Genomic DNA, 14,717 nt, shown 5'->3' with positions numbered 1-14,717 from the left:
AAGAAAGATATTTTGAAGTTTATTGAAATGCAAGTATTGGAAACTCAGCTTTTTTAAAACAACAAGAAAAAGTAGCTTTAAAAACTTCTGTAAGTACAAATCTATAATTGTGCCCTTCAAATAAGCTTTAGACTATATGAACACAGGATTAGGGAACTAATCCATTAGGGAACTGTGCTTTATCAATGATACTAGGAAAAGAATTTAGTAGTTTTATTTCATTATAAACAAATACGATATAACAACGTGGTGTACAAGCTAAAATGGTATATTTGAGTGTATTGGTTCAGATACAGATAAGTTTAACTCAAATACATGACTCAGACCCTGGAGGTAATTGTCATCTTTAATAATGGGATGATGGGGCCACATATGAAGAAACCAATTGCTTTTGGCATTGTACTTGAGAAATATTTGGAAAATGATAATTTTCATAAGAAAGGAGAACATGAATGGGAAGAACTATCATAATTTTGAAGACGTTGGGGAGATATAGAGGAGAAAGACTTTAACTATTTGAATGACATTCATGTGGTAGAATGAATGTTTTAGATCTTTTTGTGTTGCTGTAATCAAATACTTGAACCCAGGTTATTTATAAAGAATGGGAGTTTGTCTGTCTCACAGTTCTGGAGGCTGAGAAATCTGAAGTCTTGGCACAGCATCTGGTGAGGGCCTCCTTGGTGCATCACAACCTAGGAGAGGGAACCACCTGGTGAGACAGCAAGTGTGCTAGCTAGGGTCTGTCTTGCTTTTCTTATAGAGCCACATATTCTATCATGTGGTGCCAGTCGTATGACCTGATCTAATTACTTCCCAAAGTCCCTGCCTCCAAAAACCATTAACATATGGAGGGGGGTGAGTTTCAGCTTAATTGACTAAGCTTATTAGACTAAGCAATCTAGTAACCAGAACTGCATTCAGTAGGGCTGAGTTTCATCTAGAATGAATACTTTCAGGCATCTGAGCTCCTGATTCATCTTTAGGTGGGAAACAACTTCTTAGAGATATAACTGGTGCATTCAGACATATAGGCCTTACTGCATAATAATGGTGATGCAGGTGATGGTGGTGGTGAGGAATAACATACTGAATGTTTAGGGGTCTCTTAAGCCTGGGATTCTAAAAATACTTTCAGAATTATCATTGCTTTTAAATGATGTTAGAGGCAAAGGCACAAGAAAACTTCTCAAGTCAAAATGTATCTAGGGATCATGAGCATATCCGAGAGCCAGGAGATAGTTTTTGACATGGTACAGTTTCTACTAATTTGTATCAGTCCTTATGAATTCCTTAGTGATTTCCTACTTCTTTGTCTGATAGTAGAGCATTCTGGCAAATAATCTCTACATAAGGGGGTGAAAATTGGAGCAGATTGGCCTCCCCTCTTACACAGGAGTTAATATCCTTTCACTCCAATTTACAGCATTTGTTGAAGTGATTGGCACTCCTACTTTTTGTCATAGAACTTCACATTCTCTGAATTTATTGTTTTACTTTTGCCCCGAAATACAGGTTTTGTAGAAACATACTATTTTCCACATTCTCTTAAAATTAAGTGGTTGTCAAAACACTCATTTCATGAACTTTTTCAAATAACACATTTAGTTTGGTCAGAGAAATAATCTTGAATCAGTCTGTTGATTTTTTAAGCAAGGTTGGCTGAATGTCAAATTAATTATTGTCTTTACTCTTTCTTAGCCAAATTATTTTCAGCCAAAAATCTGGGCGACTAGAGATAGCATATATAGTTGGGTGACAGGGGTGTTTATGCACCTACTACTTGCCTTCATAAATATATTACAAATGTAGAGGATTTTCTAGGATTATTTGGCTAAAATAATTGGGGTATTTATCCTCAACTAGAGTTGAGGACTGGTAAGATAGAAATACTCTGAGGTAGCTTCAGAGGCATGCATCAGACATTATGTTGGGGGACGAACAAGGATACTCACCTGAAGGAAAGGATTGCGGCTCAGTATTAGTATCTACACTTGAATTCAGAGAGATGCACTGAACTGCTGAACCTTCTGATTTAGTGAGTTCTTGTTGTTCATTTGTGTTTTTTCTTTTTTCAGTTTTAGTTTTTATTAGTACATATTTACAGTGGACAGTGTTTATGTTCCTTGTGTGGAGTTGATACATGTACATAATCCATCTTAATTCCCTTTCCTTCATTCCCCTCCCTCCATCTCTTGATCCAATTCCCATTTAAAAAAGATCCATCTCCCTCCTTCCTTTTATCTATCTTTTATTTTGCTCATTTATAAATATAATCTGTATTTATATTTTCTCTTTATTTCTCATATAGGAGAAACCATGCAATATTTAAGCTCATGTATCTGATTTATTTCACTTAACATTATGGTTTCAGGATGCATCCATTTTCCCACAAATGACTCAAGGTTATCTTTCTTGATGGCAAAATTGTATATAAATACCATATTTTCTTTATCCATTCATTGATAGACATATAGGCTGCTTTCAAGAGTTAGCTATTATCAGTACTGCTATAAACATGGGTATGCATGTAATAGGATGACTTTAACTCTTTTGAGAAGATATCTAGAAAGAGAATATCTGGGTCAAATGGAATATCTGGTTTTACTTTTTTTGAGGAATCCCCTAACTGATTTCCATATTGTTCCCACCAACAATATAAAAGGATTCCTGTTTCCCTGAGGCCTAGTAAGCATTTGTTATTATTTGATTCTTGATAATGGCCATTCTTTTTGGGGTAAGATGGAATCTCAGTGTTGTTTTAATTTACATTCCTGTAATGGTCAGTGATGTTGAGCATTCATGTATTTATTGGCCATTGTACTTCCTTTTCTGTAAAGTATTCATTTCATTCTCCCATTTTGATTGGGTCTTTTGTTTTTTTGAGGTAATTTTTTTGACTTCTTTATATATTCTAGATATTAGTCCTGTGAGGCCTAACTGGCAAAAATTTTTTTCTCCATTTTGTAGGTTGTATTTTCACTCTGTTGTTTCTTTTGCTGTGCAGAAGCTTTTAAATATGATATGATCTCATTTGTTGATTCTTTCCATCCAGTGTTCTGTTCGAAAAGCCCTTGCCTACACCTATGACTTCAAGAGGTTTACCTTCCAGCTGGTTAAATGTTTCTTCCAGTGGTTAAATGATCAAATGTTCTTGGATCCATTTTGATTTTAGTTTAGTACATGGGGAGAGATATTGGTCTATATTAAATCTGTATGTGGATAATCAGTTTTCCCAACACCATTTATTAAAGAAGTTGTCTTTCTTCAGTGTATGTTTTTGGCCTCTTTGTGAAAGATCAAATGGTTGAATGTACTTAGAGTTATTTCCGTAACCTCTGTTTTGTTCCATAGATCTTCATGTCTGTTTTGGTGTAGTGTCATGGTATTTTTATCACTGTAGCTTTGTAATATAACTTCATGGCCTGGATTGTGATATCCCAGTGTGCTCTTGTTACCCAGGATTGCTTTTTGAAAAAAAATGATGAAATGGCATTTCTGTGTTTTGCTTTATCTTCTTGAATAGTCATTGAAAGGAAAATAAGTTCTTGTGATAATTAGACTACATTTGTACTTGTCTATGTGAAGAAAGTTGAGAGGGGGTCCCAAGAAGCTCTGCTATTTCTTTGTATTCCAACTGTATGCAATAGCATGTTATGACAAGGTAGAAGAAAGTCTGGGTAATGATCTTACAGCCAATTCATCCTCCACTTTATAAGTTCACCCTGGTAGTTGAACATAGCTGGAGAAGAAGATAGTTTTGTTGTTGAGTGTTCTGCCTTTAAATTCCCACAGGCACTCAGTAGTACCTGGGGACTGTATCACCTCTCCCTAGTAAATTCATTTCTTCATGCCCATGACCACTGTTTTACCACTTCTTTCTTTACATCTTTAGCAGACTCAATTTTCCTTTCAGGAAGAGACTAATATGAAGATCTGGACTTGGCTTCAGTCACTTCCATCTATTGCTAGGCTTTGCTACCTTTTATAATGTAGGAATTGTTTCTTTTTCTATCTGAGGCCATGGCCAATCTTGTACACCAGAATCCCACCCCCTTTGACTTTCAAGGGTGTCACTTTATTAATATGTTGCATTATCAACATGTTTTCTTTTTCACTTGAACATTCTCATTCCTGTGCAACTGTTCTGTATCATCGATATATAACAAAAACAAAATCACTTCTCCAGCTGTCATTCTGTTTCTCTTTTGTATATAACAGAGGTCCTTTGTGCATACATATTAGTTGTTCTACTGACCAAACATTTTTCTTTAGCAAATGTTCTAATTTTCCATGGCCATATTGGGCTTTTTTTTGTTTGTTTTTGCTTGATTAGTCAACTTATGTCTCACTGTCTTCCTAGTACTTAAAATTGCACTCATGTCTCCCTCCCAAATCTTCCCCTCCTGGCTGTTTTCTTTCTCACAGTGAATTTAGGGATTGTGCAGTGTAGACTTCAAATCTTAGAGCTGATTTAAGTTTTCCTTTTTCCTAAATCCATTTGATATTAATTATTCCTAAACAAAAATTCTTTAATTAGTTCCTTCATTTGTATTTCTACTGACACATTTAAATCAGGTCTTTTATATCTTTTTTCTTGTAGAAGCATGCTGTATTTTTTATTGTCTGTTTTTGTTGTTGTTACCTCTCATTCAATTGATGAAAAAATCTGATTCTATCTTGCACTGTCTGTGTTGTCTTTGCTGTTTGTCTTATTCTACCCAGACTGGTCTTTTTCTTTTTCTCTGGATATTAAGTACTTTCCCTATCCAGATAGAACTTTTCCTTCTTCTAATTGCTATACATATTACAACACAAAGATAAAAAGAAAAACTAGTTAGGAATGACTCTTTGCCTATCTATCTTCTATCTATCTATCTATCTATCTATCTATCTATCTATCTATCTATCTATCTATCTATATCTATTTTACTTTTTTCCTCCCCACTAAATTCTGTATCTTTTATCATCTCTGAAACTTGCCTCCCATTGCCTCTCCCTCTGCTGCCATTTCATTCATTTATGTCTTGTATCTTCAGCTAAATTGTAAGCTTCTCAAGGAAAAGAGTGCTGCTTATATTTTTACAGCATGATACCTTGCAACTGGGAGGCACTGAAAAAAATCATTTCTTAGATGGCTACTTGAAATAAATAATTGCTATTAAATTATATCATGAATGAGTCTTTCAAGATTATTGGACACCTCTAAACGTATGTCATACAGGACTGCAAAACTCAAAATGTCCAAACTGTTTCTATCATTTTTCCAACATTTCCCCTGCCAACCATGCTCTCTGTCTTAGTCACTTGCACATCACTGGGTCACAGTACTCAACACCCACAGCATAAAAAGAGGTTTATTTTGCCTCATGGTTTAGAAATTTTCATTCTTTGCTTGCTCAGCTGGCTCCAAGCACAAGTGGCATGGAGGAAGGGCCTGACAGAGGAAAGCTGCTTGCTTCTTGGCAGTCAGAAAACAGAAACTCAAGGGAGGAGCAGGTTCCTTGGTCACAACCCCAGTGACCCATCTCTTCTGACCAGGCCATACCTCCTAACATCACGTTTAGCTACTGGGGCCCCATGAATCAATAACCTTCCACAAATCCTAACTCTGAGTTCATGAGGCTTTGGAGGACATCTAGATATAAACTGTAACATTCACCTTCCTTTACTGCCCCTCTCTATTAATAGTATATTTATATTACTAGTTATCTGAATACAATGCTGAAGATATCTTCATATCTTCTGTTTTTATTTTTTTGTACCCAAACATATATAAAATTCTATTAATTCTAACTCTACTACAGTAACTATCCCATTCTCTTCTTTGCATTGCTCAAGACCTCTGGTCCCTTCTGAGTTGTTGTAATAGTCCCTCTGTCTACTTTTGAAAAGCTATCTCCCAGTCTTTTGCCTTATTCATGTATTTCAAAACTATTTATGTATTTATTTTATTTTGTGTTGGTAGATATGCTTAGGAAAATATACATATAAATGCAAATTTGAGGAATAATTATAAAGTGAGCACTGATATAACAATTTAGGCTTAGAAATAGAGTATTGCCTTTGCTCCCTGTAGGTTTCTTCCTTATCATATTCTTTTCTTACCCAGAGGAAAGAGCTTCTTCTGATGTTTGTAATAATATTTTCATTTCTTTTTTAAATAGTTACTGCTGATGGATGCTCCCCTAAAGAAAATATCTTGGTTTTGAACTTTTTGTAGGTTTATGTAAATGAAATTATACTGTATATAGATCTCCTGAGAATCACTTTTTTTACTCCATGTTGTGTTTCTGAGGTTTATCAATATAGAGTCACACTGTATGTTTTTATTGCTGTGCAGCCTTCTATGGCATGAATGTTCCACAGTTTATTTAAGACATTCTGGTATTAATGGGCATTTTCATTGTTTCCATTTTTTATTTTACAAACAGTACTTCCCTGAACATTTTTATGAATATATGATAAAGATATACATAAGATTGTGTAGGATGGTGTCTTGAGGTGGACTAGGTAGGCTTCTATGTCTTCAATCTACAAGTAATGACTAGCTCTTTTTCAAAGTGCTGAAACCAAATCACATACTCTATTAATGTTTTATGGGTACCTGTACTATTCCAAAGCCTAGCCTAGTAATATGTGATATTATCCGGCTTTAAAATTTTTAGTTTTGTTTTATGTCTATATTTAAAGGTACTTTGTAATTTTAATTTGTGTTTATGCAGTTATTGTTTTCATGTGTTTGTTGACCACATAGATTTCCTTTATGTTAAATGCCTAGTCAAGCTTTTTGCCCAATTATCTACTTTATTTTCTCTTTATTTCTTAATGATTTGTAGGGAATTCTTGTATTTTCCTAAAATAAATTCTGTGTTGATTATTTGTGGTGCAGTTGTGTTTTCCTGCTATGTCTGTATTTTCATTTTGTGATATCCTTAAAAATCAAATTTTCCATTTTAATGTAGACAAACATCAATAATTTACAGTTAGTGCTTTTAGAAACTTAAGAAATCTTTTCTAGTATGGAGGTTATGCAGATAATTTTCTATATTATAAAATCTTTTAATATTCAAATCTTTCGTTCATCCCTGATTTTTGTTAATACTACTGGGTTTTGGCTTTTCCTGTAGTTTCTTCCTCACGTCATCTAACACTTGGCAAGGAGAATCACATTTCTAAAACACTACTAGAATAGTTTGGATGAAAAGCATACAGCATGTTATCTAACACACAGCAAGGATTAATTAAATTAAAAAAAATCTAAAGGCTCAAATGCCCAGAGAAAACACCTCAATATATTTTTACCACAAAACTTAAGATACAATATTGCTTAGATGATCCTAGTTTACATTTGCAAGGTTTCACATCCCACCCCTTGAGCTTGTACAACATGTCAACTACAGATCTGCTGACTATAGTAGTAAAGGCTCTTTTTTCAGTTCCTTAGACTTCTCAGACTTTTATTTAAAGACTCCCTTTGACATCTTCCTCCATCTGATTTTGAACTTATAAATTCCTTCACATCTCATAAAATCTACCTCATTCTGAAAGCCTTCCCAGAACCCTTTAGTGAGAAATTTCTCTACTTTTACAGCACTTCATTTTGTTGCACCAGACAAGGTTCAAGGAGATCCCTCAAGGGGGAGATGGAAAGCTCAGACTGCCAAGTATATTCTTGACTTTGGTCACAGAAAAAAACAAAAAGCAGGACACATGTGAAGAATAGGCAGATCTATTAGGCAGAATAAGAAAGAAAGAAAGAAAGAGTAGAAAAGGACTCTAACTTGAGTAATGGGAGGGGCATGCTCTCATGAAGAGGTTCGGATTGACCTGCTTATAAAAGAATAAGACACTTTTAATGAAATAACTGAGGTAGGCCAGGGTCTGGCTGGTTGTCATCTCAGTTCTGGTTTCATAGCTCTGGAGGAATTCTGTGGCTTCAGGGGCACTGTGGTTTCTGTGAGGTGACTATTCTTGCTTGGAAGAAGTGTTCTTAGCATGAGCTGGTTGTGAGGCTCTACCTTTCCTAGAATCTGTGGTGATTGTAAGTTTCTAGACATCACTTCAGGAGTCTAGAACTTGATTTAAAACGTTGGCAATTGAGTGATCCTGCAAACCCTGAAAATTGCTGCAGTCTCTCTCTCTCTCTCTCTCTCTCTCTCTCTCTCTCTCTCTCTCTCCCCCTTTCTCTCTCTGTCATCCTCAGTCTTGAAAGGGGACAAAATAGACTAAATTTTGGATTAATAAACATTGAAATACAGGCACTCCTTAAATGACTAACATAACCATCTGCACAGCTGAATAGGAATCAGGCCCAGAGTTTTAAGATAATAAGGGAGATATATGAAATGAAGAGCCATAATTTTCTTTCCTTTTTTCTATCTTTATTTCTTCTATCCTACCACTACTACTGCTAGACCTTCCTCTGTGTAACACTGTAAAATATAGACCTCACATTGATTTTAGTGTACACGTATCTTTCTCTTCAATAGTAACCTATTTTAGGACAAATATTTAATCTTAATAATGTGTGTGTATATGTGTGTACAGGTGCTAGAGATCAAACCCAGAGATGTACTTCTAGCCCAGTCTTAATAATTTTGAGTTTTAGGAGGCATCAAATCAAATATCATGTTGTGGAATCTCAGAAATATTTTAATTACTTTGTTCATCCATTTGTATTATCTATTTTCCTTTTTTTTTTCCTGTACCAGAGATCAAACTCAGGACCTTGAACTTGCCAGGTAGGTGTGGCCCCACTGAGCTATATCCCCAGTGGCCCCTGTTTTCCTTTCTCATATGCATATTTTTTTCTTTTGAGACAGGATCTCACTATGTAGTTCAGGTTGGCCTTGAACTGACTATTTAGCCCAGGCTGGCCTCAAACTCACAATAATCCTCCTCCCCCAGCCTCCTGAGTGCTGGGACTACAGGTGTACAATGCCACACTCAGCCTATTTTCTCTTTTTTCACAAGATAAGTTTATAGTTAACTGTTAGTTAACGATAAGTAATTTTTAAAAAAATATTTTATGAATATACAAACAATGAAATATATAGAAACTGTAAGCTCCCATTTGTTGCTTTGTTACCAGAAGACAAAATATTTTTCTTAATAGAAACAGAGGAGAGGTCTAAATGTAACTCTATTTGGGGACCTGCAGTCACCAGAAAAAAAGCTCCCAGCAGTTGAAAAAGCTTCTGATCAGCTTTTCAGTGATTCGTGTGTAACATGGTTGGACAACAGGAATTACCATACATTTGAAGGAAACCTTTACTCCAAAAGTTATAAACTAGAACAAGACAACAACCACAAATTTAGCAAAAGTGGGGGAAGCTTCTCAATTAAAAAATGCTTTGATACATCATTAAGTGTATTTATGGAGACTGTATGTCTTGGTTTTCTCAGTAGTTAAAATCTATGCTTGTGGTTCTGGCATAATCATTGATAACATACACCTTCACTCTCAATAAGTGGCCCTGGTAGGCTATTCAATTATACAGTCATTCTAGGAATGTTGTACTATGTGAAAAATTGCATTGAAAAGTTGTAGTGCAAGGTTCCTATGATGGAGAGAGAAATAACCACAGGAAGAAAGCAACCTAAAATGAAAAATGAGGCATTTTAAATCCCAAGAAATACCAAATATTATATGGGAAAATAAATGTAATTATTATCACCTTAAAAAACTTACACAGATGTAGAACACAAACATTGATGTAAGAAAAAGAAGGCAAAGTTATATTGGGTGCTGGAGAAAGTAACTGAGAGCTATTAGTTAAGATAACTATAATAAGAAATAGCAACTTAATTTAAATTTAAATTCGATATTTCACATAATTGAAAATTCAGATAGAGGGAAACTACAGTCACAGTCCTGACAGGTTTTGGGATGTACTTCCATGAGAAAGTTTGGATTTCTCTTTCACTTTTAGCTTTTTCTGCAGGCAGATAACCGAATGGCTACAGGAGTTCCAACCATTGCACTGAGTAACATTAAAGTCCAGAAACACAAAAAGACTCAACTCTTCTCATGTCTTTGTTTTATAGTCTAAGAAATCTTCCCAGCAACTCCGTAGCTCAGTTGCCTCAAATTTCTATGGCCAAGAATAGTTATATACCTACACTTAAAATCAATCACTGTGAAGAATCTACCTTGATGGGAGTCTTATTCTAGTGGTTAGTGTTGGGTAGGCAACCGGTATTTTCTGCTGAGCCAGAGAGAGGATATATCCAGGAGTAGTGAGAACTAGGTTCTCATCCACCTAGAGATTTAGCAGATAATGTCTAATGACTGATGAATACAGAAGTATCAGTCTATTGTTTAGAAATATGTTGATTCATATCTACAGAAATGAGAAAAGGCAAAGGGTAGTTGTTCTAGGGAATAGGTAGGAAGGAGAAGTAAAGGTTTTATATTTATAAATTTTCATTTAATCTTCCAGTGACATTTGATATTCTAAACAATATATTTGATAATATTTAAGAATAAACTAGGTGGGTGGGGCGGGGCTTTTGCCGGAAGTGAAGCGCATGCTTGGTGGTATCACAAACTTGGGCTGGCCCACATCAGCTGGGCAATCTCCTTGGGTTTGGGAATCCTCTGGGGAGGCGCACAGAGTCCAGGCCCTTCAGGCAGCGTTTGTGGGGATTTCTGGGAGCAGGATGTTCCCAGGGTTAAAGAGTTGTTTTGGCTTGCAGCCATCAGGGTCAGAGACAGATGGCGAGCCATCAGTTCAGGATACTCAGCCCAAGCAGTGCTCCAACACTGAGGCGAGCCCTCAGAGGAGCAGCCGCCTGAGGACCCGGAGCTCCTCCTCGATACCAGAGGCCTCTGCAACTATCTGTTTAACTTTGCAAATGCCGCTGCAAAAAAAATAACTGAATCAGTCTCTGAAACAGCACAGGCACTAAAGAAATCTGTGGAAGGAGGAAAAATAGATGACATCATTGATAAGACAATTATGAGACTTTCAGAAGAGCAGAAAAAAATTGTTGAGGAACAACATACAAAGAAGTCGGAAGCACCCATGCCCCCATTGGTTGACAGTCAAGATGAGGAAACCATTAAACAGCAAATCCTGGCTGACCCTGTAAGCTTACAAGAGGAATTTCCTTCGGGACCCCCCGGCTGGCATGCAGTTTCACTTTGACTTTGATCAGATGTCCTCCCTTGCCTTGATCATGCTGCAAGAGGAGGAGCTGCTGAGCAAGATCCCTTTCGCTTTGGTTCCTAAACTCGTGGAGGAGGAGGTGTTCTGGAGGAACTACTTCTACTGCGTGTCCCTTATCAAGCAGTTTGCCCAGCTCACGGCCCTGGCTGCACAGCAGGCCTCATTCAACAAGGAGAAGACCAGTTGGTCCGGCAGGCGCCGACTGGCCTCTGACAGAGGCAGTATGGCCCAAAACGCCACCTGTTGGAATCAAATCTCAGCTTAAAACTCAAGAGGAGGAGGAGGAAATTTCCACAAGCCCAGGTGTTTCTGAGTTCATCAGTGATGCCTCAGATGCCTGTAACTTAAATTAGGAAGACTTAAGGAAGGAAATGGAGCAACTTGTGCTCGACAGAAAGGAAGAGAAGATAGCTGTGGCAAAAGAGGATTCTGCCTATTGGGAGAAAGAACTGCAACAGGAGCTTCAGGAGTATGAGGTGGTCATGGAGTTGGAGAAGCGAGATGAGAACTGGGATAAGGAAATAGAAAAAAAGCTTCGGAAGAAACCCTGCTGTCTCTCGCAATAAATGAATAACCCTTGCCATTCTGCAGACTGACATGAAATTCTTTTTTTGTTCTTAAATTCTTTTATTGGTACATTGTAGGTATACGACACAGTTACGTTTCTCATTGGGAATTGTACCTTTACATAATGCATCTTGGTTCTTATTTTTTCCCCATTCCTAGCCCTCCCTTCACCCCTCCACCCTTCCCTATTTACAAAGACTTTATTTCCAGTTTTTCCATTTCTCGGTATTTTTCCTTTCCCTTCTTTCCTTTACCCTGCCCCTCCCACTACCCCTACCCCTTTGGACCTGTTCTTCCTATTTTACATCATCGATTATTCATTCTAATCATTGGTACATTTTAGATACACAATATAATGACATTCATCATTGGAAATATGCACCTTTACATAATCTCTCTTGGTTTTTATTTTTCACCCTTGCCCAGCCCTCCCTTCAACCCCTCCCAGTCCTCCCTATTTACAAAGACTTTGTTCCTATTTTTCCATTTTCTCATATTAATTCCACTCCCTTCTTTCCTTTCCTCTACCCCTCCCACTTCCAAACATGAAATTCTTGATGTTGACACTCACTGAATCAGAAGGCACAAAATTTTTTTTCAAGCTGAAACTTGTCTCCTCTATTTTAAAAGTATGTAGAACAGTTATTCTAGTGATCATGAAAGGGGTGTTTTATGTAGTATTTCCTTAATATAAATCATATCAGAGTTGTTCTTTTAGATGGTATATATAGATATTTTTGCCCCAGAAACACAGGTAAAATTTTTAGAGTTGTTTTCCATAAGATCAGAAGTGCCATTTCTTACAGTTGTGTAAGCATTTGTGTTCCTCACTGCATTGTTGTTGATACTGAATAATTCTATTGTTCTTACTGAATAGATTACTATCAAAATGACCAAATTATACCAAAGAATTTAAGAGGAAGCACTTTCAGAACTGTTTTCTTGCTAGTTTTTTTTCCCTAAACTTCCATCTGAAAGCCAAAAGGTAAGATAATGAAGTTGATTGGTGACACCTGTAATCCCAGAGCTCAGGAGGCTGAGAGGCAGGAGGATCACCAGGAGTTTGAGGCCAGCCTGAACTACATATCGAAGCCCTCTCAAAAAACCAAAAAAAAAAAAAAAAAAATGTGTAAATAAATGAAGTTGATCAGAATGCTACAATGAACACAGCTTGACCATGGGCGATTCTTTGCAGAGCCAGGGGCCACCTGAGCTAGAGCACTTGCCTGGTATGCAGGAGGCCTTGTGTGGGAGTAACAGAAAAAAAGGAAAGATTATTATGCAAATATTTGTAAAGAGCCAGGGGTGCAGCTCAGTGGTGCTGCACCTGCCTGGCAAGCCCAAGGTCCTGAGTTCAATTCCTGGTACTGGAAAAAAAAAATTGTACAAGCTATTTTTCCCCAGGGTCTTGTGTCTTTCACTGCTTCACTCATTCTTTCTTTTTAAACTTGACTACAAATGTGATGTGATGGTTTTTGTAGTAAGTGGGGCCTTCTGTCCATTTGTATTAATGACTTTCAAAACCCTGTGTACCCTAAACTGTTCCTGTTTTCATGGTCACTATATATCAATGTTACGGCTTTGTCTCAATTAAACCACCAGTCTCTCTCTCTCTATATATCTCCCTAGCCCAGAGGAAGGGGTTTCCCGGCCACCATCCCTCTGGCTGTTCCCAGCCCAGAGGAAAGGGCTTTTTGGATGCTTTCTGTCCTGCTCCTCCTGGCCCAGAGGAAGGGGCTTCTGAGCCACCATCCCTCCCACTGCTCCCAGCCCAGAAAAAAGGGCTTTTGGGCTGCCTTCGGTCCCACTGCTCCCCGCCCAGAGGAAAGGGCTTCCTGGCCACCATCCCTACCGCCACTCCCAGCCCCTGTCCCACCTCTCCCAGCTCAGAGGAGGAGATCTGCGCGGGCGCCAGCAGCTCGCCCCTCCCCCCCGCCCCCAGTTGAAATGAGAAAAAACATAAATAAGTCTCAAAACCAGCCTTCCAGATCACCTACAGCAACTCCAAAAGGAAATGAGATGGAACACTCTGATACTCAACCACCTGGACCCACTGAACTGGCAACAAAAGGGGATCTGGAAAAAATGAAATCAGAAATAATTTCTCAGATAACAGGAGAAATTGTGCACCTAGTGCGAGACATGATTAATAAATCTAGAGAGGAGCTGAGGAACATGATGGAATCCCAACATAGGAAACAAATGGAATCCATAAAACAGATGCAAATAGATTTCCAGGAGATGAAAAACTCCACTGAGAGTCTACACAGCAGAATGAGCCAATGTGAGGACAGAATTTCAGAAATAGAAGATAAGATTGCAGTTAAAGACCTAAAAATTCTAAACAACCCAATATCAACCAAAGAAATTGAAAACGTAAGTAAAAACTTAACAACTAAAAATAGCCTGTGCCCTGATGGCTTCACTGCTGAATTCCACGAGACATTTAGAGAGAAACTATTGCCACTACTGGTTAAACTCTTCAATGAAATTGAAAGGGAAGCTATACTCCCAAATTCATTCCTGGATGCAAGCATCACCTTGATCCCCAAAGCAGAGAAAGACCCAACTGAAAAGGAGAACTATAGGCCAATCTCACTAATGAACATAGATGCAAAAATCCTTACTAAGATACTGGCAAATAGAATGCAGAAGATCATCAAGAAGATCATATACCCTGATCAAGTGGAATTCATCCCAGGGATTCAGGGATGGTTCACCATACGCATATCAATCAATGTAATACAATATATCAATAGACCCAAAGACAAAAACCATACGATTATCTCCACAGACACAGAAAAAGCATTTGACAAAATCCTACATGCATTTATAATGAAAAGCTCAACAAAAATTTGGAATAGATGGTCTCTACCTCAAACTGATAAAAGCCATCTATGAAAACCCAACAGCCAATAACATACTAAATGGTCAAAAACTGAAATCCTTCACACTAAAATCAGGAAAAAGACAAGG

At 37.5% G+C, this 14,717-nt stretch overlaps 1 protein-coding gene and 1 pseudogene across 9 annotated transcripts in view; both read left to right on the top strand.

Annotated features, from left to right (window-relative positions):
• Thsd7b (thrombospondin type 1 domain containing 7B) overlaps window positions 1–14,717 on the top strand; it is a 1,329,200-nt gene that overhangs the window by 581,537 nt on the left and 732,946 nt on the right. The window lies entirely within an intron of this gene.
• LOC106010134 (synapse-associated protein 1 pseudogene) lies at window positions 10,405–13,669 on the top strand (annotated as a pseudogene).

Source organism: Heterocephalus glaber, unplaced genomic scaffold, assembly GCF_053883595.1.
Source record: "Heterocephalus glaber isolate CG9 unplaced genomic scaffold, H.glaber_assembly_v1.0 deba00000347, whole genome shotgun sequence".
Taxonomy (NCBI): domain Eukaryota; kingdom Metazoa; phylum Chordata; class Mammalia; order Rodentia; family Bathyergidae; genus Heterocephalus; species Heterocephalus glaber.
This window is presented reverse-complemented; position numbering and strand designations above follow the sequence as displayed.